Consider the following 26,463-nt stretch of genomic DNA (forward strand, 5'->3'; position numbering starts at 1 on the left):
AAAGCAGAAATAGATACTGTTGTGATTTTATTGCACACACAGTCACCTCTTACTGTCTCAGTTGGATGTATGCATTAAATTTTCCTGAATAATGCCTAAACTTAACGACTGTGTCTCAAAGAAAATAAACAAGTACTGAATAACGCCTATTTGAATTTTTAAATAGTGCAGATAAAGTAAACTTTATGTATTTAAAAAGTGATGGATTTGGTATCTTCTCTGCAATCAATAAACATTCCCTCCTTAATCGAGGACTTTTGTCAGTTTGGTGAGCTCTTGCACTAATTACTTCACTCAAAAACACGGCTTAGATGAATTTGAAACTAAATGGGACCAGTGTTCCTTGGGCAAAGATGGTGATTCTGTGTTCAGTTCTGGGCCCCTCATTTCAGGAAGGGCACTGAGGGTTTGGAGTGTGTCCAGAAACGGAGCTGGGAAAGGCTCAACTGCACAAGCCTGAGGAGCAGCTGAGAGAGTTGGGACGGCTCAGCCTGGAGAAAAGGAGGCTCCGATGGGGCCTTCTAAGTCTTTACAACTCCCACCTGGTGCAGCCAGGCGTGGGTTGGGCTCTGCTCGCAGGTAACAAGTGGCAAGACGAGAGAACATGGTTTTAAGCTGTGCCAGAGGAGCTTCAGGTTGGATATTTGGAGGAATTTTTTCACAGAAAGGGTGATTAGACATTGGGAAGGAGAGGTGCGGTGTCGCCATCCCCGGAGCTGCGAGAGGAAAGCCTGGATGTGGCACTCAGCGCCAAGGTCTGGTTAACAAGGTGGTGATCGAGCATCGGTTGGACTCTATGATCTCAGAGGGCTTTTCCAACCCAATCGGCTCAGCAATTCTGTGATTACCTGGAGTTCTTACGGAAGCACTGCAAGCACCCTCAGCACTGTGTGGCGAGCAGCACGAGAAGGTTGGTGACGACGCGGTGTTGGGAATTCGTTGTGGGGCAAGCAAACAACTAAAACTCAGTTTTGACTAGTTTTGTTGCGCTAGCGCGTTTTTACTAGCACCCTTGAAAGCCCGCGGTGTCCGTGCTCCAGGAACAACTCCCCGCGTCCCCTCAGCCCCCTCAGGCCCGTCCCGGCGCCGCCCGGCAGAGGGCGCCGCGCGCGCCGCTCCCGCGCGGGGCTGGGCGGGGGCAGGGCCGCGCCTCCTCCATCTTCGCTCCGCCCGCGGCCCCTCCGCGCCGCGGGGCCGAGCGGGGACTGCGCGCCCGTCCCGCCCCGCTCGCCCGCGGCGCCGGCTCCGCAGTCCTCCCGCCGCAGCGCTCCGCGCCGGGCTCCATGCCGCGCTCCGGGATGCGAGGAGGTGCGGCCGCCCCGCTGCCGGGGGAGAGGGTGGGTCCGGGGGCTCGGCTCGCGGGCGGGGGTGCGGGTGCGTGGATGGATGGACGGAGCCGCCGGGTCGCGCCGCGCCGCGCGGGAGAAGTTGCCGCGGTTTTGGGACCGCTCCGGCCGGGATCTCCCGTCTGCTGCTGGCGGCATCCCCGCATCTCCCTGCGCCGGTCCGGCTCCTGCCCCCGCGGGAGGAGCGGGGCAGGGCGCCGAGCACCGGCACCCCTGGGAGACAGGTGAAGTTCGGATGGGGACGGGCAGCGCCAGCCGCGGGCTCGGTGCGGGCACCGCCGCCAACTCCGCTCCGCCGAGCAGCGCTGAAAGTAGCGCAGCTGCCGCGGGCTGGGCGATCGCGGCTGGGTCTGGGCTCTGTCGCGCAGGTTCGCTTCTAAACCCCTACTTATTCACCTGCCCACCCACCCCCAGTCACGGCATCGCGATGTGTTTGGGTTGTCTTTTTTCCCTCCGTCGATTCTTCAGTCGGTGTTTTTAAACAAGGCACGCTCCTTCATTAAGCATTCATTACTTTGAACGTTCATTCTTAATTTGTGCTCGTCCTTGTATTTATTTTATGTATTATTATTCGTTCAAGGTCAAACCGCACAGAGTTTGGACTTTATTTATGTGAAGATATGATGAGGACTCTGTAATGCTGTTCCTTTCCTCCTCCTCCTCTCCCTCCCACTCCTGTGCCTGCCTGAGCGTTTCTGTAAAGGCTTTTAAAAGAATAGATGAGGGTCATAAAAAGTACTTGCAGACCACTGCCTCCAGTTCTTTTGTATAATTGAAATATATTGGTTAATTCCTCTAATGCAAACAGAAAATCAACTTAGAGAATTGATTGCCTGAAGATGTAATTTTTGGAAGTAGTGGTACAGGGGATGTCTGTTGTGTGTGCAGGTGAGTGGCATAATCTACCTGTTAGAACTGGGTACCACTGAAAGTACCTGTGAGAGGGTGTGATGGCAGGGAGCTGCTGTTGTTTGTGCCTCGTGTCACACAGGTGCCTTGCAGGGCTGCTCAACTTGGGTTGTGAAATCTTCAAACTTTAAGGAAAACGACTGAGAAAAGTAGTGAACCTGTTAGCGTCTAAAAAGACTCCAGTGGAATTTAGGTAATTCCTAAATTAGGTGAATAGGTGAAAGAGATGGTGTAAAAGTGAGGTTCTGGAGTCCAGGGGTACATCCCAAAGAAGGCAGGTGGGGCTGTGCACGGAGCCGTGCGTGGGCTTTGCTGGTTCTTGGCAGGTTCATGGGGCTGAGACCAGCTCAGAATGCACAACAGTGTGTTTTTGCGGGGGCAGGCTCGAGGTGAAGTGCTGAATTTCCCTAAGGATGGAAGCAGGAGGGTTCTGTGCTGGCCGGTACCTTACATAGTGAAGAGCCGGTTTTAGAGCATTGTGGAAGTTGCTGCTTTTACTGCTGCGAGCATCAGCAAGGAGAGCATGATCCTGCTGTAAGTTGTGATGGTTTTGCTGCTTGTTTTGGTGGGACTGGATAAAGTTTTCACTGTTAATTATTATAAAAATTATCGAGACAGTGTTCTCGGCAGTCTTTTCTGCAACACGAGGGGAGAGCAGGAGATTGTACACTCTGCTTTTTTATCTTGGTTCTGTGAGGGGAAGCTGCATCTAGTCATCTTCGTACATGTGAAAACAGAGGATTTTTTTCAGATCACAGCATTGAAAAGCGTTTTCTGAAGAATCAGAAGTAAACATCACTCATTAGTAAACTTTCTCTTCTGCTTTGTCTCAATGGTGTTTCAAAGATCCCATTTCACTCTAGTAATGGAAGACCAAAAGAGCTGTTAAGCTCCATCTGTATGCATTAGGGTAGGTGGCTGATTTGTACCCTGGGGCCATATTATCTGCTATTTCATTACTTCTGGATCAGTAATGATATTCAGGAAAACTGTATTTGTAGTGACTGCTTTCTAGGGATGTCTGTTCACTAGAAAGCCTCACCGATAAGATCGCACGCCGCGTGTTTGCTGACGTGCTGCTCTGGTGGAGGTGCTGGGGCTGCTGCCTTCAGCTGCCTTTCGTGGCAGAACAGAACTTCTGGGGTTTGTGAGTGAGAAATGGGGATTCCCGTGGGTCTCATTGCTCTGTAATATAATGTTTTTTTTTTTACCTAACCAGTATTTGGTGTCTTACATGCCCTCAGGTGAGCTGAGCTCTTGTGCCTGTTTAAACACTTTCTCCTTTAGTGTTTGGGCACAGTAGCAACTGCCCCAGTGGCAGGGAGCAGAGGAGGAGAGCACATGAACAGCCTGAGCAGGAGAAACGTGTCAAATGCTGCTGCAGGTACCTTGCTGCAAGCTCAGTGCTGAATAACAGCACAAAGGTAGCAATGGAAGAGTGGTTTTGGGCAATGGGAAACCCATGTGGTGGTTGTACTTTGGAAGCTTTTGATTCCCTGCTGGTGAGTGAGCCAGGGGGTTGTGGTGAAGATGTGCTGTGATGTGGATGGTTTCATCCAGGTGTCCAAGGCAACTAAGCTTGTCTGGCTTTGCAGGCTGTAAGCAAAGAGTGGCATAAGAAAATACCAAACAATGAATTACCCTGAGTTGACAGTGTTTCACAAGTGTCTGTTTTGCTTCCCTGTCCTGCACTGCTGCTGGCACCCTCATACCTTAACTGAGGTGGATTGTGAAAGCTGAGCAACAGGGATGCTGTTGCAGATTAAAGAGGTGATGGAAATGCCCCCAGGCTGTTGTTCAGGGAGGTAAATTCTTTATTCTCCATTAGAAGTGTATGCTGTGCTTTAGTGGGTTATGCTCAGTGCTATGGATGGGCTGGATGGGGTAAAGCAGAGACCTGTCTGCTTGAGCTGCCTGACACAGAGTCGGTTTCAGGAACTTCTCGAGGCATTTTGTAGGTGTGGGAAACTGTCCCAATGGACTCTCAAAGTGTGTTCAAAAAGTATGTGTCTGGGTTGTCAGTTTTCAGGAAACTTTATTGCATTTTGGGAGGCTGTTCCAGTATGGTGAGACAAAAACATTGTTTTCACAAGACAGAGTTGCTCTGTGGCTTGTTAAGGTAATAGAAAATGAAAATTTGTCTGGTTCTGGCAGCAGTTCACAGGCTCCGGTGCTACCGGCTACGGCTGAGGATCGGGAGTCCTGCTGGGGCTGCCTAGGGCTGAGAGAGCTTGTGTGGTTTTTCTCTAAACCAGGGAAGCTGAGAAGCTGTGGATGATGGGCTGTCATGCCTTGTTATAACTGAGTTTTATGATACAATGGCATCAGACTTCGTGGCCAAACTCTGTGCAGTTGTGGTATGTTTCTCTGGGTGTTGAGTCCTTCCACACCATTCAGTTTTTGCCTACACATCACTTCAGTTCTTTACCTGAACTTTGAAAATACTGATTTTTTTTTTTTTTACTGAGATTGCATTCCAGCTTTTCTGTTATTTGCTCCAGTATTATATAATATAAAGCAAGTGTGAAGGTGTGGTGTGAAATGGGGGTGTGATTGCCAGGTGAGCTCAAGATGGAGCTGAGGGATGCTGAACTCTGCCGGGCTCCTTCTGGAACCTGGGCATCCCATCTCATCCAAAGCTGCTTCTGGGGTGGTGAAGTGGATGCTGTGGGAGGAGAAACAGATAAAGCACCACAGGCAAAATAAGTACTGTTTATCTGAAAAAAAAAAAGAAAGAAGTCCAGGAGTTTGTGCCAGAGGATGAGAGCTGTGTGGGTCGTTTAGAACTAGAAACTCTGCAGGGAAGGCAGGTTTCTCTGCTTGCTCTCCAAAGCTGCAGAGGCTCAGCCTCTGAGTCACTGGTGACCTGTCCTACCTTACTTCTGTGTCTAAGCACAAGTGCCCACTGTCTGCAGTCTGCTTTGGAACATGAGAGCAAAAAATTACTGTGCTTTGGACGGGCAAGATTATCAAGAACATGCTGGTAATGCTCTTTCTGCTTTGAATGCTTCCTTATTGAGTCATCTTTAGGCATTCTTTTGTACTTCTGCTGTATTTAGTTAAAACACTTGAGTATTAAGGACATGCTGCATCATTTTTGTTGGGAATGCTTTTAGTTGTGCTTCCTTTCTATTATGATTTTTATTTGTTAAGCTTTTGTTCTGATTGAAACAAAATCTTCTAATTTTTTTTGGAAAAGCATCTTAGTTTTCCTTTTCAGTCCCATCTAGCTGATGCTCCTATTTGTGTCTGAAAATAAGGTAACTACTTTAAAAGGGAGTTGTTTTTTTTTTTTTCCTACACCACCTGCACTCATAGAACAGGCAGCTGTTTTGAGAAAGTGCATGGAATGGATAAGGAGAGAGGTTCAAGGGGCACCAAGAAAGCAAACAAAAAGCTGTGTTAGTGATGTAGGGCTAGAATGTGTGTGTGATGTGTGGTGTCTATGCATGTCCCAGGCAGGTGGGGAAGAAATCACACACAAGATAAACTGCTGTCTGATCCCTGTGGTGGCTCCAGTGTCCCCTGGTTGTGCAGACTCCCTGTTGATAAAAGCAGAATGTGCAAACCCATTTACAGTGCAATGAGGTATCTCATTGTGACCTGAAAGTGAAAAGGGTTTTACAAGTGAAATGATCATTTAAAGGTACTTAAAAACTACGAGAAAGAGGAGAAATAGTCTTGCTTAAACAGAAAATGTTTGTGCAGGAAAGGGATATTCTGGTAGTAAATAATGGGTATTTTTGGGAGGTTGGAGGTAGGATAACTTAATGTGGCAAAACTTTTGATCCCAGCCTTGTTAGGAGCGAGGGGGATTCCTTATGTGTCCTGAGGTTGCCAGGAATGGACAGAAAGACACTATATGCCATTTGGCTCTGTCAGACTGGCACAGCCTTCCAAATGAAAGATAAATGAAACAATCTCTTCACTCGTTAGGTATAATTGTGGCTGTTTCTGATCCATCTCCCACAATAACTTATAATTCACGTTGGCATTGTTTCAGCACACGGTGACAGCAGTGTGGAATTCTGTCTGCTGTGTGTTCAGCAGGGATTTGTGGAGAGCATAAGTCACCACAGCACACTGTGGAAATATAAGTGCATGTGTGTATGTATATATGTATTTATATGTATATAAATGTAATTTTTTGTATGTGTATAACAGGACAGTAGTACTGAGTCTTTAGGCAGAGGTTTTTATCTTTGCCTAAGTATCTATTTTAACTGAATTGCTGGGTTTTCACTGCAAAATTGATGTCAGCAGAGAGCCTGAGGGCACTGCAGTGTGGGGGAAATGACTCCTGGGCATTAACATATGCTTTCTGAGACACTTCTGAGAACTGTGGGCTGCAAATATTTACGATTCTGTAATTGATTGCAGGTATCTGTAGTAAACACGATGTACACCTTTGGTGAAGGAGGAAGCAGCAGTCTCTGTGATTGCCATTTTCTCCAGCAATGGTGCAGTTTATGGAGCATCAATTTTTAGTGTGTGGTATTTATTCAGGAAGGAAAACTTAGGTGGTGGGAGGCTTGACAGTCACGGCAAACTTTATTTTACAAAGTCATTTTAACAGAAACACATAATAGGATTTCTTCTGGGTTTTTTTTTAATGTGTGTGTCTTGTTTTGTTATTTAAAAATTTGTGTTCTGTCTTGTGAAATGTTTTGAAACATAGAAACACCTGTCCTGTGTAGGAATATATATTGAATTAAATTACTGTTAATAAAGCAGAGAATACACCCACAGCACCAACTGTAATGGCTGGAAGAGCAACCTGAGGATGTGGCACAACAACAGTGAGGACAATCCTGCCGATAATGAATGGGATTAAAACTCATGTTTATGAGCGAGGGAGGCTCTCCACTGGGATGGAGCCTGTTTTCTGGCTGACTTTTTGTCTCAAGTGGGTTGAAACAGAGCTCTCTTCCAGAGCCTTTCCAAAGCTCAGCACAGATGATTTGTATTCTCCCAGAAAGTAATTTGTCAGGACATGAACAGCAATATGCTCAGTGTTTGCTGCAATTGCAAAGACAAGTCCAGGTAAAGACTTATTTCTTGGGGTAAAGTAATTTTTAAACTTTCCATCATAAAAGAAGTCATAAATACCTCTGCCTGGCCTAGATTTTTTTCCATCTTGAGTACTTCGGTGGCAAATTCAGGTGTGCAGAAAGTGAAGCAGCCCAGAGGTTCCAGCTGGGGAGGACACAAGGTTGGTCCCTGGAGAGGACATTGCTCATGAGAGGTCACTGTCTCAGAAGTCAGATGATTTGGGAACTTGGGAAGTTTGTCTAGACCTTGCAATGTATTTTTAAGTAAAGCTTTGATGCAAAATGGAAATTGAAACAAAATAAGCAAAAGGTTAAATTTCCCTGAAATGAAGCCATAATTTTTCTGTAATAAAACTTGGCTGACTAAATGAAAGATGTAGTGTTGATTTCTAGTAGAGGCAAAACCAAAATAAGCATTCAGTTCTAGTTCAGTTCTTTTTTCTTTTGGGAAGGGAGGTGTGGGGTGTGTGGCACTTCTTTTTTTTTCCCCTATATTTATTTTTATTTTTTTAGTTAACAGAGAAGCCAAATCATGTCCAGCTCTCTGAGCACAGAGGATTTCCTGTCTTCCTGTTGCTTCTTGTGGGGCAGAGCTGGGAGTGATTCTTCTTCAGTACTGGTGTAAATTAGGTTTTATGCCCAGGCTGGATGGGGCTCCTGATCAAGTGGAAGGGCTCCCTTCCCATGTCAGGGGTTTGGAGTGAGATCATCTTAAGGATCCTTCCAACCCAAACCATTCCATGTTTCTATGATTGCCTTGAAAGTTGGTATTGGGACCCAGGGAAAAGGATGTGTGAGTGAGAACCAAGAGAAGATCACAACTTGGAATGGAGCTGCCATGGGATGGGAAGGAGTTTTGATGAGTGCCATTGGAAACAGGAGAGGCAAGCAAGTGATGTTCAGGGATGGATTTGGACTGTAAATGTGTTCAGAAAGCAAATGGCTTGAAGCCTTTGATTGGCAGGGAGGGAATAAAAGACATGAAAAAGAGACATGATGCAACTTCGATTTTAGTTAACTACAGCAAAAAAAGGATGTTTTGTGCCACTTTGACTGTGAAGGAAATAGGAGCCAGAAAGGAGAGGTAAACTTTAACAAGCAACAGGATGGAGACTGACATGATGGAAGCTTGTCAGGATTTTTTTTTTCCCTCTTAAAAGCTGTAAAACCCTACTTCCATCCTTCAGAAAGCCTCTATATATTTAGGAACATCAATGGTAATATATCACATCAAATTTGTTTGTTGTATCTGCTTATATCATGTCTAATTTTGGCAGGAATTATAACACTAATTACATTTACTGTCATGTTGATTGCCCCTTCCCTGTGCAGCTCTAGCTGAGCCTGTCTTGCTTTCTGTTTTAATAGGTATAACTTTTTCTCCCTGGCTATTTGGAAGTCTTGACTCTGGAATACCCTTCCTCTGGGTCTGAAGAAATACCAGCTTGTCAGTCTTCCAGATGAGCTCTAAGGACTTTCTTATCAGGGAAGGTTTAAAGCAGAAAGATATTGATGGACTAGAATTATCAGATTTCATTTTTTAAAAAAAAATATTTGACAGAGGAATTGGGATGGACAGTGTATATATATATATATGTATTTTTTTTTTTGCCTTTGAGATATGTATATGAGGTGTTTACCACCTTGTAAAAGACCACATATGTTAACACATATGTTTCTCTTTGGAAAGAAAATGCAAGATGCTTTGTGGAGCAGTTCTGATCATGACATGCTCTCTTGGTTTTTCAGGGCATCAAATCAGCCTCTGTGTTTGACAGCTTAAAATACAGATTAGATGAGGATAGTAAATAGTAGATGCATTATTTTGGTTCTGAGATGTTCTTACGATATTTCTGAAAGAAGCAGCAGGGCCACTGAGTAAGAAGCTGTGGGGAAAAAATGTGAGGCAGGAAGGTTGAGTGGGGAGTGATGTTAGCAGGAATAAAGAAAATGGAACTTGGCACTGTGGCTTCACTGCAAATAATCATAGCAATAGGCATCCTCCTGCAGAGGATGATGAGGGGGAATGCAGTATGGGATGCAGAACTCCTGTGAAAGGATTTTCAAAGTGTTTTGCCAAAATACCTGTGGAAGGCAGAACCTCAGCTGCAGTAGTTTGGAAGGGTGGAGTTTGGGAAGCATCTGTTCCTGCAGAGGAGCACATTTAGAAGTGAAAAATTTGGAAATTACTTTTCCAAAATGGACTCCAGTTTGAGGTTAGGATTAATGCCTGTCTGCCTTTAGGAAGATACAAATAGTTACTATTTTCTGCTAAACTTGAAAAGAAAAATCTGAATAACACTACTGGGACTTAGAGTTAAAGGTCAGAAACTCTGAATAGCAGCATTAATTGCTCCCTTTAAAGGATAAAAAGGATCAGAATCTTTCAGGGCTTGCCTAAGGAGGAGAGCAATATTAATGTCAGTAAAGGATGATACAGCAAGTCTCAAAAAGGAGAGGGTGGGCAGGTTTTTTCGCTTGTTACTCCAAAATAAGATGAACATGGAATTAACTTGGGTGTAACCTCTGAAGTATTGCAGTGTTGCTTCAGTTCTGTGTTGTGTTTAATACTTTCTATTCCACTGAGCAGGATCAAGGTGCAAGAAATATTACTGGCAGGATTGGTTGTTGGCAGGATTGCCTTGGCCCATCCAGTTGCAGAGAACTTCTTTCCTTATCTTTTAACACTTTTAACTCTTTGCTAAGATTGTTGTCACAGCCTTTCAGCAAATGATGCCACCCTTGATTTCTCACCTTTGTAATCTTCATGTTTGAACCGTTGTCTTTGCAAGTTGTGCTCCATTCTCTTAGGTGGTGTTTTTGACTAATTAAAGAAGATGAAATGCATCAGAAGAAATGAATGTTCTTATGCATACTCCTACTGTTGCTGACCTCTTACCCTTTGTTCAGGGTGTGTTGGAAAAATGTAAATATTGAGGGAATCAGTGATATATGACAGAACTTGCTGTTGGAATGGATTATGCCTTTTTAACCTGGTGATAATTTTTAAGGAGCCTGGGTTTCCACAGCTGCCTGTAAGATTTTGTATAATGATAATGAAGCTATTTCTGCTTTTCTTCTCTCATTCATATATTCAGAAGATTACTTACATGGTTTTTCATGCAAGGAAGGGTTTTGGAAATCAGAACTTCTCAGTTTTGAAGAAAAAAATAAAATGCTTTGTTGTATCTAGAGTTAGATTTATAAAGGAATCCTTGTTGTAAAAGCACTTGATACTAAAAATGTTGGGTTTTCCTTACTCCTTTTCTTTGCATCCCTTGCTGCATCTTTTAGGAAAAACTCTCTTGTCTCTAGGGAATGAGGAGAGTTGAGGGGAAATTATCTTAATTTGCAAACAAGAATGCTTTTTAAATATTTACATTTGTTGAACTTCCTAGCCACGGGTGGCAGATTTCTTTTTCTTCTCTTGATTTCATATATGCTTCTTGATGATCTGTTGAAAAGGATTTAGATGTGGCTTTTTCAGTTAAAAATAAGAAAAAGTACTTGCCTGACTATTTTTTGTTTAACTTCTAGGAGCTTGCCTTCACTAGGATAGATTTTAGATTTTGTAAGCAAATCCTGTTGGACTATGTAATGATGTGTTTGGATTAAGTTTCCTCCCTATCGCACATTCTACAGGAAAATGTATTTTCTGTTAGTCTGGTAGATGGTTGTATAGGATAGATTTTGATTGCTTCTGAAACAGCAGAAGTCTCCTAGGCAATTCTATTAAATTCCAGGTAGTTCAGGGAAGGGGAGGGAAAGGAGTTCACCTCCTCCCCTTACCTTCCCAGACTGGCTCTCCTAAGGCTGGGCTCAGGTGAAATGGGTGTGAAGCTGATGGGTTTAGCTAAGAAACTTCTGATGCTGCCCATCTGGGATGGAGTGGGGTAAAGAAAACATATGATCACTTACAGAAGATGGTTAAAAAGTTGTGTCCAATACTTCCAGCTCTTTCTATGAGCTCTTAGAGTACTTAATTGTTCTTGATTTTTGTGTTTTTCTCTCTATAGTTTCATGAGTTCTCTAAGGATGGTGTGAGCTTGCCTGTTGGGTCAAATAACAACGAAGAAGGGAAATACTTAAGCTTAAACTCAACTTTAAATACTTGAAGTATTCAATTATAGTAAGCGTATTAAAAAAGTTCAGTTGATATTTGGCAGAGCCAAGACTTACGTGCTTAGAATGGACAGTAAAGACCTTGTCAGGCAGGTGTTCAAGATCTGGTGTTCTCCCTGTAGACCAAAATTTTGTACTAACAATGTCTCCAATTATGCATTGTTGAAAATACTTGCATTTTCCGTGGATTCAGATCCCTGAAAACAAATGGTTGCAGGTTGAAATATTGGCAGCCTGGCAGGGTATTTAAGCTTGCACTGTAGATTACTATTATATTTGTTTACTATCTGGGGATGCTGCTTGCAGAGCTAAAATCCCTCTGAGCTGATCATTATCAGCTTTTAAAAGGAGTAGCAAAAGAGGAGTGTCAAATTCTGTCTGACATCTGAATAAAGGTTTTTTTAAAGTGAATTTATCTAAAACTTAAAAAAATAATACAGTAACTAATGTCTGACCTTTCAATTAAAAGTTCACTAGTTTTTTTTTAGGAGTTAGTTTTCTCAAGATCCTTTTGCAGCGTAATGCTCTTGGTGGCAGAGCTTTTTGTATTCTCCTCGACGGATAAATGATTAATGATCTCAACACTGCCTTCTGGATCACCTTGTAAGAGGTCTCCTTCATCAATCTGGCAAGGGGATTGTATGGCAGTTTGCACCCTAATTACAGTCCCCAGCTGGGGATGTGCTGCTTAACAGATTACTCGTAGCAGAAGTGGAGTCAGTGCAGATATGGATGGCCATGGAGTTGTTTGATGCCTGGGTTCTAAAATTAGATTTCCTTCTAGAAAAAAACATCCACTTCATATAAGCAGTGCAGCAGATAAAAGTGTTTAGCTGGAATTAACTCTGTAACTTAAAGGTTTAATAATAACAGCACTTCTGTGTTTCCCTGTTTTCATTGTTTCCCTTCCTTTCTCTTGCGGTCTTATAGACCAGGGCAGTATTGCAAGCCAGAAATTTTATTACCAATGGAAGCATTAAGGTATTCCACAGGGCAAAACAAAAGTGATTCAAAAGGTGCTTTTACAGATAATAAGTTTTAGCATTGAGCAGCTTACCCAGAAGGCAACAGATTATTTCTAGTGGTCTGTCATTATTGTTGGCCTTTTTTTCTGGCTCATTTGTGGTGTAATGCTGCTGCTCAATTAAGATGTATTTTGGTGAAAACCATGAATGACAACATCTACCAAGCATATTGCTAAGCATATACATCCGTGCCTATTGCTCAGGCTGACAACTCTGAGTGTGTTGCTGAGAAACAGCTCATTTAAGGACTAAGGCACTGAGGAAAACTTGCACAGGATCCAGCCAAACACTAGAGCAAAGTGCCCATTTGGTATTCAACAAGGGGAAGATATTAGGCTTGGGAAGGATGTAATTGCCAAATAATTTCCCAGGTACGTATCAATGTTTTAGTAGTCAATATTGCCAAAAACAGATAACATTGTGAATATCTTGACAATCTGGGGGAAAAAAATCCAACTTTTTTTTTTAATGATAAGAATTTATCTTCATGATCTCAGGATCATCTGAGCTCTGGTAACTTCCCACTGAGTGACATGTATTGGAAGGACAAAGGCAGTGGAGAGGGTAGCTGTAGACTAAGGATGGAGGTGGAATATTAACTATTTGTGCTTATATCCTGAAGAATGCTAGAATTGAAAATTGCAGAGATTAATATTTGTGTAGAAATGATCAACAGTGCAGTGGCTGCTGTGAAGGCGTGGATGTGTATGTTTGACTTCATCTAACTTGAAAGAGGAAAAAAAGTCTTTGCTAATCAGTGAAAAAGTAGTTGACTATAACTGACCTGTGTTTTAGTGCTGTGGTGTGGCAGTGAGTCTGGACAGTCTTCTTCTTGTCTGGGAGCTTGATTTTTTGGAGTATGGGAAGGAGCTGATAGGTGTGTGTGAAGCAAGAGTTTATCTTTTCCTAGGTTTAGAAGAAAATCTCTGAAGTTTTTATTCCTAGAGATGGTCAGATAGTGATTGGTTATGGTGTGTTTACTCTTTCTAGTTTTCCTTCCCCATGAGAAGTTGAAGAATTGACTGTAGAGTTGCTGTATTGTCTAGAAATCACATGCACTTTACAGTGAAAACACTTCCAAGAATGGTTCTGAAGGCTCTGGTTTCTTTGACCCAGGTTTGCTCTAAGATGAAACTCGGGGCTTTCCCTGTTCTACTTCCCTCTTGCTCTTTTGGCTCCCACCAAAAGTGAACAGTCCTTCAAGTGCTTCATCCTCTCAGCTGAAAACTAAAGGCTGTCTCTTCAGCTTCTTTTATTGTCTTGTTAAAAAGCAGATGCAGTGTTTCCTCCCTATCAGTCTTTTAGATGGGGGCGCAGCACGGTTTGGTGTTCTGCTGAGCTTCATCACTCTTCTGTTTGCAGAAGCAATTGGAAGCAAATGATCCAGGGCATCGTTATTACTCATATTTTGGTTTTTTTCCAGTTCTGCAGCTTCAGCTCCTTATTTGAGCTGTGTTGACACGTCATGAAGCACCACATTTCCGTCTGTAGTCGTGCATATTAATAGTCAAGTGCTGCACAGCCTCTCCCTGATCTTGGTTTTCCATGGTGGCTCTCGGGTTTTGTTCCAGGACAAATACATTGTAGGTACTCAAGAGGAAAACATTTTCTCCTAAATTATTTTAGCAAATGGAAACCCTTTTTTACTCTGGCTGAAGACTTTGTCTTGGCTGTAAGCCTGAGAGATTTAAACGTTTGCAGTTCCTTTTATTGTTCAGACCTGCGCAGCGTATTTTAAGTGAGTGAACAGTCTGTCAAATTACTAGAAATCATTACTTTGCCAGAGAGTTATCGTATGGATGTGAAAACAGGTGTTTGTCAGATTTTTACCTTCTGGACTGAATATTTTTGATGTTTGGGAACTTTTATCTGCAGTCAGCCATTGTGCTTTGTAGAGGAGAAGGCTTAATTCAGATTATCTGAGCAATCAGGGAGCAGAGATGCGGTTCTGTGATTCATAATTGAAATTTAGCCTTTAGATTAACTTCATTAGTATGCTGTTGAACAAGGACAGGGTGTTAATAAATGAAAAAATCCTTCTGGGTTTAAGCATCAAGAGCCACAATAGGTCTTTGCAGTTCATGATGAATTTTTTATTTTTGCTGTGACAGCATTATTTTTGATTTGACCATACTCTTTTTGTCTTTATTTCTCAAAATTATACAGAAATAAATAGAGAAAAGTTTTATCTGATGTGAGATTAAACCCCAAATTCTTCTAGTTAAGCTATGTTTATAAACCCCTCAGATCAAGAAAAGAAACATTAAAAAATAGAATTCAGTTTCCTTTCTAACTGATGACTTAGAGTAATGAGTGAAACCTGACTTACAGTCTTCAAAAATGTGCAACTTTCTGAGGAAGCAGAGACTACAGAATCTCCAGTCATTATCTTACAAATGTTTATAAAATGTTTATCCTACTGAGATGACAAACATTAATTTCTGATTACATTGTAAATTCTTGGTCTTGAATTTAATGAAAGGACTTTTACCCTAAATGTTTCTGTGTATATCCCACAGTAGTCCCCGGGCCATCAGCATAGGAGGAACTACTCGGACTTCTCCAGGTAGAATTTTCTTGCATGAAATGAAGGTCAATGTAGTTGAGTTTTGAATGACTATGCTGTAATGGAGGAAGTCCTAATTGGTTTTACTCGTAAGATGTTTTTTGCATTTTTATGCTATGTTTTATATGCTTTGCATGGTTTTATGGAAGATTTTGATAGATTCTCATTCATTAGTCATAGAGCAGTACTAAGAAAGTAAGTTCACAAAAAAAAAATGCCAGTTACCAGAAAGGAAAAGAAGATATTAGGGATTTTTGGTTCCTTCCCATCTTCACAGTTGCTCTTGATCTCCCTAAAACCTGTAGCAGAATATTTTGAGTTGTCTGTACATACGCTTTTCAGCAGAGAGTCGTGCACTTGATGTAATCCTCTGTGCTTTGAGGTGCCGAGGCATCTGCTTCGGCAGGGAAGGATTACGGACGTAGCTTTTCTTCCTGCATTCGGCCTTGAGGGAAACACAGATTGCTGAACAACAGAACAGATTGGTGTCTAGTGCTTGAAAGGCTGGGAGCTGAGTTTGAACTGCTGCACGGAGTCCGTGTGGGCCTGCAGGGGTTTGGGAAGCTTTGGGAATTACTGCAGCTGAGAGTCTGGGGTAGGGACAGTTTGGAAAAGAGAAGAGAAAAGCAGAAAGTCTGTGTTATAATGAGTGGTGTGTAGGGTCCTTCAGTATCGGAAAAGCACAGGTTCTGATCTGACTTGAATGGGCTATGTTGCATTTTTCCATAGGATTTGGCATGGGGGAGCAGATGCTTAAAAAACGCTGGAAAGTTGTGACTGAGAAAACATAGCTTGTATGAGGCAGTTTAAGATACATGGAGCCTAATAATTTCCATTGTTTATTCCTGTGGAAGATGAGTCCTAACCAGCAAACACATCTCAAAATGTCTTAATTCTCACAAAAAGCTGTTGTTAGGAAACCTTGACTTCAGATACACTGCTGGACTGCTGTGGGGGAAAATTGCTCTATCAGTGGTTTCTATGTTACTGCAACCACTCTGTAGGAAAAGTGAAATACTTTCCCTCCAGAAGGATTCAGACCCAAAAATGTAAACTAAAAATATTTTTGAACGTGCTTCCTTTTCTTTTTCTTTTTTTTGTTGAATATTTGCTATGCCTTTGAGCAGTGCCCAGAGTATAATGTACTGTGTTGAGTTTAAAGTAGGGAAGACTAATCTGTAAGAGCTTCCATTTTTCTAAGAGAAAATGATGCAGAGGGAAAGAAGAGAGAGAGAAAAGAGGGTAAATTAGAGAACTATGGACTTCAGATAGCATTTAGCTATAGTCCAATAGTACAAAGTTTGAATGATGAACTACCTGCTTGAAGACCAAAAGATAAACTCAATCTCCCCATAATCATTAACATTACACTTGATAGATGCCGTGAGAACAAGCAGTTTGTGAAGATTCTTGAATAAGGGATGATGATGGCTTTGATTCACTTAACGAAGTGGGGTTTCCTGTAGGAAAATAGTGTGAGAGAAACGCATGAAATGTCTAAAGTGATTGGGAAAAAAAATGTTTTCATTTCAGAGCACCACTGTTGATGTTTCATTTTGACAAGATGCTGTAAATAAATTCCCTGGAGGTGTTCAAGAGTCAAATATGCTTTCCAGTATTTTGTTTTCTATAATTGAGAGCATTTCTGTTTACCAACATTTTTTTGTTCATCTTGATTCTTAATTTGGGAGGAATCCCCTAACCTTGGCAGCACCTGCAGGGGGAGTATGTTTAGCCTTTGCACACTCTGGAAAACTTGGGTCTGAGCAAGGGCACCCACTGCCAGGTCTTGGCTGCCCTCACCCAATAGATTTGCCATGCTGAAAGAGAAATAGAGGAACTAGAGATCATACTTAGTTCAAATGTCGAAACAGTCATTTATCTACAAGATCTGAAATAGTAAAATCCTGGATGGAGAAATGAGAGAAAATATTCACTTTCTTGTTTATTTGCAAAGGTTAAACTGGGAAGGTTTTGTCAGTGTGGTGTGTTGGAGCCTCTCTTGATGTGATGGGGATCAAGTGTTCCTGTTGCATTCTTGGTGCTTCCCATAAGTGTTAACTGGAGAATATTCATGAGTATGCTGGTGTTTATGGCCAGTCTGATGAAAGATGCAGACAAATTTAACCTTTTAACTATAATTGAGTTTATTTTTCTTACTCAGGGGTTAGCGTGACCAATCAACTAAAATAGATGATGCTTTTTCTTTTTATTTATGCAGGTGAGAAGGCTTGAGGAAATGGCCTTAACCTGAGATAGGGGAGATTCAGATTAAGAACAGTTTTTCCCTGTTTGTGTGGTCAGGCATTGGAGGAGGCTGCCCAGGGACATGGGTGGTGTCACCGTCTGTGGAGGTGTTCAAGTGGAGCTGGATGATGAGGTTTTGGGGTTTAGGGGTACAGCAGCAGTGTTGGGCTGATGGTTGGACTGCATGGTCTTAAAGGGCTCTTCCAACCTTGGCAATTCTGGGATCCTTTGCAAAACCACATGTGCATCAATTCCTATATTTAAGTGATTACTTAATTACTTCTCACCTCAAAGAAGGATCAAATCCTTCTACATCTCTTTGGAGACTTGACTGTCTCTGTATATGGGGTTTCCTCTAGTGAATCTTGTACCTTGCTGTGTAGAAACTGTGATTCCAAATACAAACACTTAAAATAGTCATTGCTAATTACTGGTCCTTGACTGAGACCATGTCACAATGACAGATACCTGATGTGGTGTGGCTGACCCAGTCCATAAAACCTCTAAGAAACTGTAACACATGGATATCCTTATTCTAATGAAAAAAAATTTAATAAAGTTTAGTTTCTGTAAGAGAAATATAGTGAAATATAACCACGAGTGGACACCTTTCAGTGAACTGACAGCTTTTCTGTTCTGTCTTTGTTCTATGGGGCACTTTTTCCACTCATCAGTTCTTTTCATGGACACATCCAAAAGATGAAACACAAAATGAGAAAGTCATTGTGAGGTTTCTTGTTGATATAAATGGGATTACAAAAGCTAGAGGTCCTGTCCTTAGCTTTAAATAAATTTCCCCTGGTATAGAACCACTGTCTGGAAATAGACTATCAACATGCCTTGAAAGTATTTAAACAAAAATGAAAAAGCAAGAGTAGAGTCTGCTTCCAGCTTTTAGTACCATTATTTTGGTATTCCAGATTTTCATAGAATCCTTTTCTTAAGCAATTCACAGAATCATAGCCTGAGTTTTTAAAATATCTGCTTGTTTGTGGAAAGTATCTTGGTAGGCTGTTTCTATTGAAACAGAGCTTAATCTCTGGCTTCACTGATCCTCTCTTTTAGTCAGAGCTGTCACTTACTTCAGGTCAGTTCAGGCACACTATAAATCAGGACCTTCTCACTAGTCAATCAGTGATTGATTTAGTTTTGCAGCACTCAAAGGCAGTCGTTTCTGGTTTAAAACTGAGTTAATGTGGCCTAACATTGATGTAGGGTTGAGCACATCGCTGGGAGTTCGTGGGTTCTGGAGCCCAGACTGCTTTGTTACTGATTTGCAGTGTGGGCATAGGCAAATAATGTTATGATTTAATGTAGAAGTACTTGCTGTGCTTCAGTTTTTGTCTTTTTGCCCCTGTCCATGTTAACTTCAGTTCTTTAAGGCCCTGGAGTTGGCGTGTTCAGAGTTAGGTGGTCCCCCTAGTACCTGGAAGTACTTAGAGATGGAAAACCATTCACCCTGGTGTGTGCCTCAGATGCAGACATTTGGCTAATGGAGCTTTAAAAAACAAAAAGCTGTGTTTGCAAAGGCCTTTAACACTTTGTGAGACTAATTGAAAGTAAGACTAAATGGAATTTTTATTTTCTTTTGAAAGTCTTCATCCCATTCCATGCCCTGTCTACATCACAGCCCAAATACTGGAAACCCTCAAATCCTTTGCAGTACTGAATAGTGAATAACAAGTACATCATGATGGGACTGAACTCTTTATAATATTAAAAGTACTTGGGAGGGACCAAATTCTGTGATGTTCAGTTTTGATTTCTGTTGCTCATACTGGATAAAGAGTTCCTGTCACATCTTGTTATTCCTGTGGAGGGAAGAGCTGTGTGTATATTCTTGTGCCTCTCTGAGTTTCAAAGTTATCTCATGTGTGCATTCTGCAACCTTTCCATAATCTCAGAATGGGAAAACACTGCTGGTGTGAGGATGCTAAACATTTCAGTTTATTAGTAAAAGAAGAAAAATCCCTTGAAAAACATCAACTTCGTACTTCTATAATTGTTTCAAAATTGAATATGCTTTATAAGTAATAACAAATGAAATCTGTTTTTTTCAGACAGATGAAACTACAAGGATAACTGACAGCAAATCAAAAGAAAGTAGGAAAGGACTTTCATCCTCCTATTTCCCCTCTTGCAGTCTGTGGGTCTTCCGCTGTGTCGTTCTCCTACTTTGAAATTGCCCCAGTTAGGCTGGTCTGAAGTTATTGTTGCTATGAGAGAAATGTTTTTTACATTACAAAGGTGTTTCATTTGACTAGCCTTGGAAGGTGGGTATTTTTTCAGCGGTAGTTCCATTTCCAAAAATACAGCCAATATCTCAGTGAGGGCAAGTAAGGAAGTTTAAGACATACATTTTCTGCCAGCACGTGGTATTTTTTTTTGTTTTTCAGGATGACTTTAAAATTCTCTTGAAATAACGATGAGGAAATCCTCCTGGTTTTCTGGTTAGGAAAAAAACGTGAACTATTCTGTCTGATCTGTGGAATATACTTGGAACAATTCCAGAGCAGTGAGGGATGCTGTGGGTAGCGAACAGGATCCTGCAAGGCAGACTGCCCTCGGTGTTCAACAGAGCGTCTCTAACTTATTTAGCTCTTTTATGTCTCAATATTCGGTATTTGCTGGGGAGTGATGGCTGCTGCTGCGTGCTGGGATTGCTGCTGGTGTCACAAGTGACTGGATTGATGAATCGGTGCTCCCTGGAGGAGCTCTGCTCCCTGTGCCAAGCTGACATGGCACACACAGCCACCTCCTCAGCTCTCCTGCAACAGCACGAGCAGACACTGGGGCAAAGCTGCACATCAGTCCAAAAATGGTTTTCTGCACATCCTTAGCTTCTTTAAATATATGCCTGTATTTATGCCAGAATTTCTGAGTAATTATTCTGTTAAAACATGAATATTTGAAGTAACTAAAACAAGTGAAGTGTGATAACTTTAAATGCAACTGAATTTGAATAATCTGTTTAATAGATACAAATTGTTACTGTGTTTAGTTTAATTTGTCATCATTTGTCCTGCTTTACTATTGTTTTGGACACACAAAAAATTAATGCCTAAATACTTCTACAGAGGCATAATGGCATCCATAAAGGAGCTGGTTGCCTGACTCAGGAATTTCTCTGCTCATGTTTCCACCTCACCTTTCCTCCTCCTGGTTCCTTTTTGCTGCTTTAGACTTTGACCACGACAATAGTCAAGTGGCAGCAGCTGTAGAGATGAGAATGAACTGAAGCCAGCTCTTGTAGAGCAGGGAGTTTATAATATATTTATAAGGATACTATATATAGGTACTTTGGTATCAATATATACTATTAAATAATGTATAAGGTATTTACAGGAAAGAAACTTCAGCTCTGCAGAAGCAATTGCACATACAATTACATGGCAACAAGCATCACATGCTGTGCTGTAGGTAAAGGTAATGTTAGGCTGTTTAAAAACAAGTGGAAAATTGCTCTAAAAGTCCAGAATGGGCTAAATGCCATTGCAGATCTTGAAACAGGTTATAAAATTGTTCAGAGAAATCTTTTGAGGTAGTAAACAGAATTTAAAAGCCCCACATGACTTTGAACTTGAGAATTGGAGCATCTTCTGTGAGAGATTTGTCAGTGTGGGAGAGCAGTGTTTTAGTGAGCTGCCCCTAGAATAGATCCCGTGGGGAGCTCAGGATTATTGCAAACCTCTCCACCAAGTGTTGGGAATATTTGTTCGGCCTCGCCTTCTCTAATGGATGAAGTAAATGGTTGTTTGATAGGACTTTGGAGATTAAATAATGGTTTTTGATTATATGGAAGAAAATGAGAGCTACTCAGCAGTGTGGAAGATTGGTCTTCAACTCCAGTAAGGCAGGTGGCAGAAATCCCTGTGTAAATGTTAACACTTAATAAAATCAAAGCTTTGCTTTCTGTAATTTCACCGTGTTAACAGGAGAAAGGGGTATAAGAGGTTAATAATTTATACTATAAACAATTTGTTGGCTTATAAGGCAATTTCTGTTTGAAGGATTTAAGGCATAAGTGTGTTTTCTACTTGATGCACATAATCAAACCAAACGAAAAGAAAAACACAAACAAGAAAACAGACTCCCCCAACTTCCCCTAACAAATCCCAAACCAAAAAAATCCCCTGAAAATGAACAACCTAAAAGAAAGATGTCTGCTCTGACCTGGGAAATCTTGTCCCATGTCCCATCATCTCATATTTAAGCTCTTTGTTTTTGCAGACATTTTTTCAAGATTGTTCTTGTTTAGAATAATATAGTAAGTAGTAGGATGAAAGGAAAAACAGGATAGCAGAGCCAAGAGCAGCAGTTGAGCTTCAGGGAGGTGGGGCTCAGTACCAGCAGAGATCTCTTAGGTGAGCGCTGTGCTGGAGGCAGTGCTGGACACGTGCAGGAGATGGGCACATCCCTCTCCTGGGGCTCTGGAGAGAAACTGCTGCTGCCCTGGTTTCTTCTGCCTACCAAGTGCTACTGCCACACCTGCTCTGGTTTTGGCTTCTCAAGGGTTCTGAGGAGGAGCCTCCTCAAAGAGCTGCTGGCAAGGACCTAGTGCTCCCTTCAAGTGTTTCTTAATAAATTCCCTCATTATTCTGTCACGGCTCCATCCTGGTAACCTCCGACAGGGATTGTTCCCTCAAAACAACCTGACATTGAGTGAGGATAATACACTGCTCTGCCATGATGATCATAATGGATGCACTAATGTTATTTGACATGTATTTCATGTTAAAATTAATGTTGTCTTTGATGTTGTGAAGGTTGAATTCAGAGAAGATAATTGATTCTTGAGCTGAGACGATGTCTTCAAAGTTCTTGTCAGTTCCCAGTAGTTCAGGTTGCAGGTGTGTCCTGGCTGTCATTCCACCTGCAGACCATCTTGGCAGCCTGAGGGTGGAAGTACTACAAGTGGAGATGTCACATGAACACAGAGAAACAGTAAAAAGTGAGTGGTTTAGGAATGATTTTTGCCTTTATACTAAAATCCCCAGGGTTTCTTAGAGTTGCAAAGTGTCTGTATCATCTTCTTTCATTTAGAACTATGTAAATGAAAATATGTGTGGGAAAAATAGATAACTGATTTGCAACTAGTGCTACATAATTTACTAATTACTTGTGTTTTCCAGAGTGTTGGATTATCATTTTAGAATTAAAAGAAGTTGCCTTCAGAAGCTCTTTTGAATTTGATTTTATAGAAGTGAAGGTTCATGTATTCATCCTTGGAAATACATTTCAGGGTGGTGAAGCAGCTCTGAAATGACTCCTTCATCCTCTAATTCTGCGTGGAAGTACTATTAATTGCTGGCTGCTTCTGCTAGTTGTATAATCAACATTATTGGAGGTTTTTTTGTCCAATAGCAAAGAATTCTGACACTAACAGGTCCTATCTCTGTTGTTAAAGCTTTGTGTGGTGGAAACGACTATTTTTAATGTGGAATTGCCTGCTGTTGTTACAGCTCTGGGCTCTGTCATCAAAATAATTAGGAATCTCTAAATAAATACTAGCCACGACATATAAAAAAAGTTTATATGATGTTTTGGTTATTAAATAAGTATTTAAAGTGTTTTAAATGATACCTTTCACTATAAATATGCCATGACAAATTCAGTTAATATGTATTTGAAGTACTTTCAATGATACCTTTCTCTATAAACATGCTGTGAGAGAATGACATCTTTAACATTTTGTTTCAAAGTTCTTCTATATTTTCCTGAGCAGCCAAGCATATTTTCCTTGTTACTTGATTGAGATCAGCAAAAGTATTATTTTAATCCTTTTTTGGATAAAGTAGTAAGACTGTAATGTGCAGCAGTCTGAAAAGATGTTAATTTATTGTAATATTGTTATCAACAAACTTCTAATAACTTTAAATACATCTTTGTCATATTAAATGGTCATGTGTAGGTAGAATGGGAAAGGTTGTTTTCAAATTCAAGGAAAGTGCAAAAGAGTGCTATTTGTCTCTAATTAAATATTGAGGACTTTTGTATTAAATATTTAATTGGCCAGCTGTACTGCAGTGGAGTGGTGGAGAAACGATAAAACCCTGCATTTGCACTTAAAGACTGGTTTTGGGCAGTCAAGTGACCTGTTGCTAAACGAATTGGAAGGAAGGAAGAGACTTAAATAAAAGTACTTTTAGTGCGTTTCCCACCACTGCTGATCCAGGAAAAGGGCCCTTGATCATCATCTGGCTACACCAGGTTCTTCTGAAACATTTTATATATAAGTGCACTGAGGACCTGTTTCTGATTTCTGTTTTCTGAAGGAGTTCTGGAAGTTTGGAGAGTGTGTAAGGCAGAGGAAAGCAGGAAATGTTCATTCTGTGTGATAAGTCTATATGAAAATTGGCATTAAACCCATGCAAATTGAAATGGTTCAGGTCGATAGAATCTTTGTCAGTTTCAGTTCAGAACAGGTAACTGCACAAAAGATGCCAAGGCAGAGCTTTAGACATGGAAATGTTGGACTACACCTGTGAAATTGTTGTGGGTCCATAAGGCCTCAGGAAAATCAAAATGTATGTGTGGTGTGAGGCTGCTTCATGTTATCAGTTGGGCCAACGCCCTGGAGTTTGGGGTTGTATTCGCAAGCTTAAGTTTGCCATCCCAGTAATCATAGAAGGTTTTGGGTTGGAAGGGACCTTGAAGACCTCCTGGGTCCAACCCCCCTGTTGTGGGCAGGGACTAAAGCTTTATTATGAACCTTAGCAGTTGTTCCTAAGATGCTTTGAGGAATGTGTGTGTTGGGAACTCTGTATGTGTCATTCCAGACATCATGAGAGGTGACGTGATGGTTCTGCCCTATTTGCTAACCCTTCCTCTTCCATCCTTTCTCCTGCCCCTCCATAAGTAACTCCTAAGGTGAAAGAAACACCAACTCCACATCTCAAGAGGAATGATGTGACAACAGCTGACTTGGGCATACTTTGTCAAAAATTATTTTAGCCTGGAAACTGAGGGTATAAACAATAATGAGAGATGTCCTGGAATGGCATCTCATTCTGAGAAATTTTGTACCTGAAATCGCTCTCTCTCCGCTGCTGTATCCAAGGGAGTTTCCCTCTTTGGCATATGACTTTGAGTGTAAGGCTTTTTGTGGGGTTTGGTTATGTTGTCTACAGTGTGTTAGATTTAGGTCACAGCTGATGTCTCTGGGCTCAGATTAATCATGAGGATCATGAGGCTTAAGGAATGGAAAGCATGTTCATCTTGGGCAAAAAAAAGGTGAGATTTTTGTCTTTCTTCTGTAGCACATGGGGGCATGCATGTTCCTGGATCATTTGGGTGTTTGACCCAAAAGATGGTGATGCCCATGATGTGTTGTGTATTTCTATTCACTCTACTGCCCTAAGTTTTATTCTGGGCTTGGTTTGTTACAGAGTGTTTGAAGTTGCTGGTGGTGTTTGAGGAGACATGAAGAGATGCTTTATGGTTAACTGTAGGTTAAACTTCCACCACACCTCTCTGTGGCTGTGGGACTGAGCTCAGTGATGCAGGCAGTTCTTCCTTTGTTATATTCCTTGACTATATTAGCTAGTTTTTTTCAAAAGTGGAACTGTTGTTAATTACTGTTACAATAAATGTTGTGATCGAATTAATGAAACCTAAAAAGAATTGCAGAAATCATTGGAATGTCATAGAGCTACATCTTTTAATAAGTGTGAATTACTGTAAGAAGTAGCAAGGCTTACCAAAATGAACAGAATGCTGTACAAGTGTGCTAGCACTTACTATAAATTCTGCCATTATGTCACATCCTGACATTTAGTAGCTTCATTATTCTGTTTGTTGGTCATTTTTGAGCAAAAAGTATTAATGAGCATTACATAAAATATTATTTACTAAAGACCAGTGACTTTGAGGGCACTTCATGTACAGGATTTGCACACCTCTTTTTGTCTTTTTTTTTTTTTTTTTTCACCAGGCATCACGTATTCCCCCTGAATATTACCAGTGTGTGTTGTAATTGTTTTTATATTTTAAATTATCTAAGTTTTGTCACATACAGTGAAGGCTGTATGGGGTGCAAAGCACAGACCCAGGAGTATTCAGTGAAGACTGTTGTGTTCCAGAGAGAAGAATTGTTTAACACAGCAAACTGAAATTTGTGCTCATTCCTCATATTGGAAACTGAAGTCCACTGAGTGGGAAAGTCTACCCAAGATTCATATTTATTTTCATTATACTGTATTAAGAGATCTTTCACTTTGTGAAGATTGTTTGTATTGCAAAGTGAGTTTCAGTTCTTCCTCTGACTTTACAACAGATGAATCCTTCTTCCCAGTTTCTGAATTGCATATGTGCACCCATAGGGACAGATTCCATCTTTTGAATGTTGAAAACTTTTTCCAACATCCTTATGCAAAGTACTTCTTTATCTGAAAACTAATTGCGACTGAGACAGCTTAATGAAATATTCTGGGCTTGATTGAAGTTCTTCAATAATTTTTTCATGTTCCCAGTGGAATTTCTGGTAACTCACCAGAGAATCTGTAGCTGGTAGGATGGGGGTGGAGATTTAGATTTACTTAGGATGAGGGATGCCTGCATTCGGATCAACTCTTCTTGGCTTGATTCAGATCTAGGTCTTGGATTAATATTTGGGGATTCAGCTGAGTCTTTTGAATAAGGAGCTGTGGTGAGGTGCAGCTCTCTCATGTTTTTGATGTAAAATATATGTGAGAAGGATAACCTTCATAATCTGCCAGAATGTTAAAAAGTTACAGGATGAAATAAACCACTCCAGTTCGGTTTTAATGACAGGCACAGATGAACCCTGCAGCTCCTGAGTGCATAAGACAAGACTTATAACTGGGAAAGCTGCTTTAATGTGGCTTGAAATGTGGTACATCAGGAAGCCTTATAAGCAACTTTAACTGTATTATGAAATGGAAGGAAGCTATTACTTATCTAATTGCCTGGATTTTCATTAATAATGTAAAATTCCCTGCTTTTTTATTCCTCCAGGTGATTAACTAAAGATTTTTCTCAGCAGTCTCCCCTCTGTTTTGGGAGAGGAGCAATGAACAGTCCAATAGATCCTTATCTCTGCTTTAGAGAAAAGGAACTGAAGTGATTAACCTTTAGCAAAGATACCATGACTATTAACATCTCATATGGTAGCTGTACTGAGCCAGTGCTGAACTGTTGGGAAGAAGGTTAATGACTGATCTTCAAGCTCTAAAAGA

General features: G+C 41.1%; 1 protein-coding gene across 1 annotated transcript in view; it reads left to right on the top strand.

Moving 5' to 3' along the window:
* The first annotated feature begins 1,234 nt into the window (after positions 1–1,234).
* The window catches only part of THSD7B (thrombospondin type 1 domain containing 7B), a 297,251-nt gene continuing 272,022 nt past the window's right edge, over positions 1,235–26,463 (top strand). The window contains exon 1 of the mRNA XM_015635401.2: positions 1,235–1,337. The gene's annotated coding sequence lies outside the window, so the exon portion shown is untranslated. The remainder of the gene's footprint in view (positions 1,338–26,463) is intronic.

Source organism: Parus major, chromosome 7, assembly GCF_001522545.3.
Source record: "Parus major isolate Abel chromosome 7, Parus_major1.1, whole genome shotgun sequence".
Lineage (NCBI taxonomy): Eukaryota > Metazoa > Chordata > Aves > Passeriformes > Paridae > Parus > Parus major.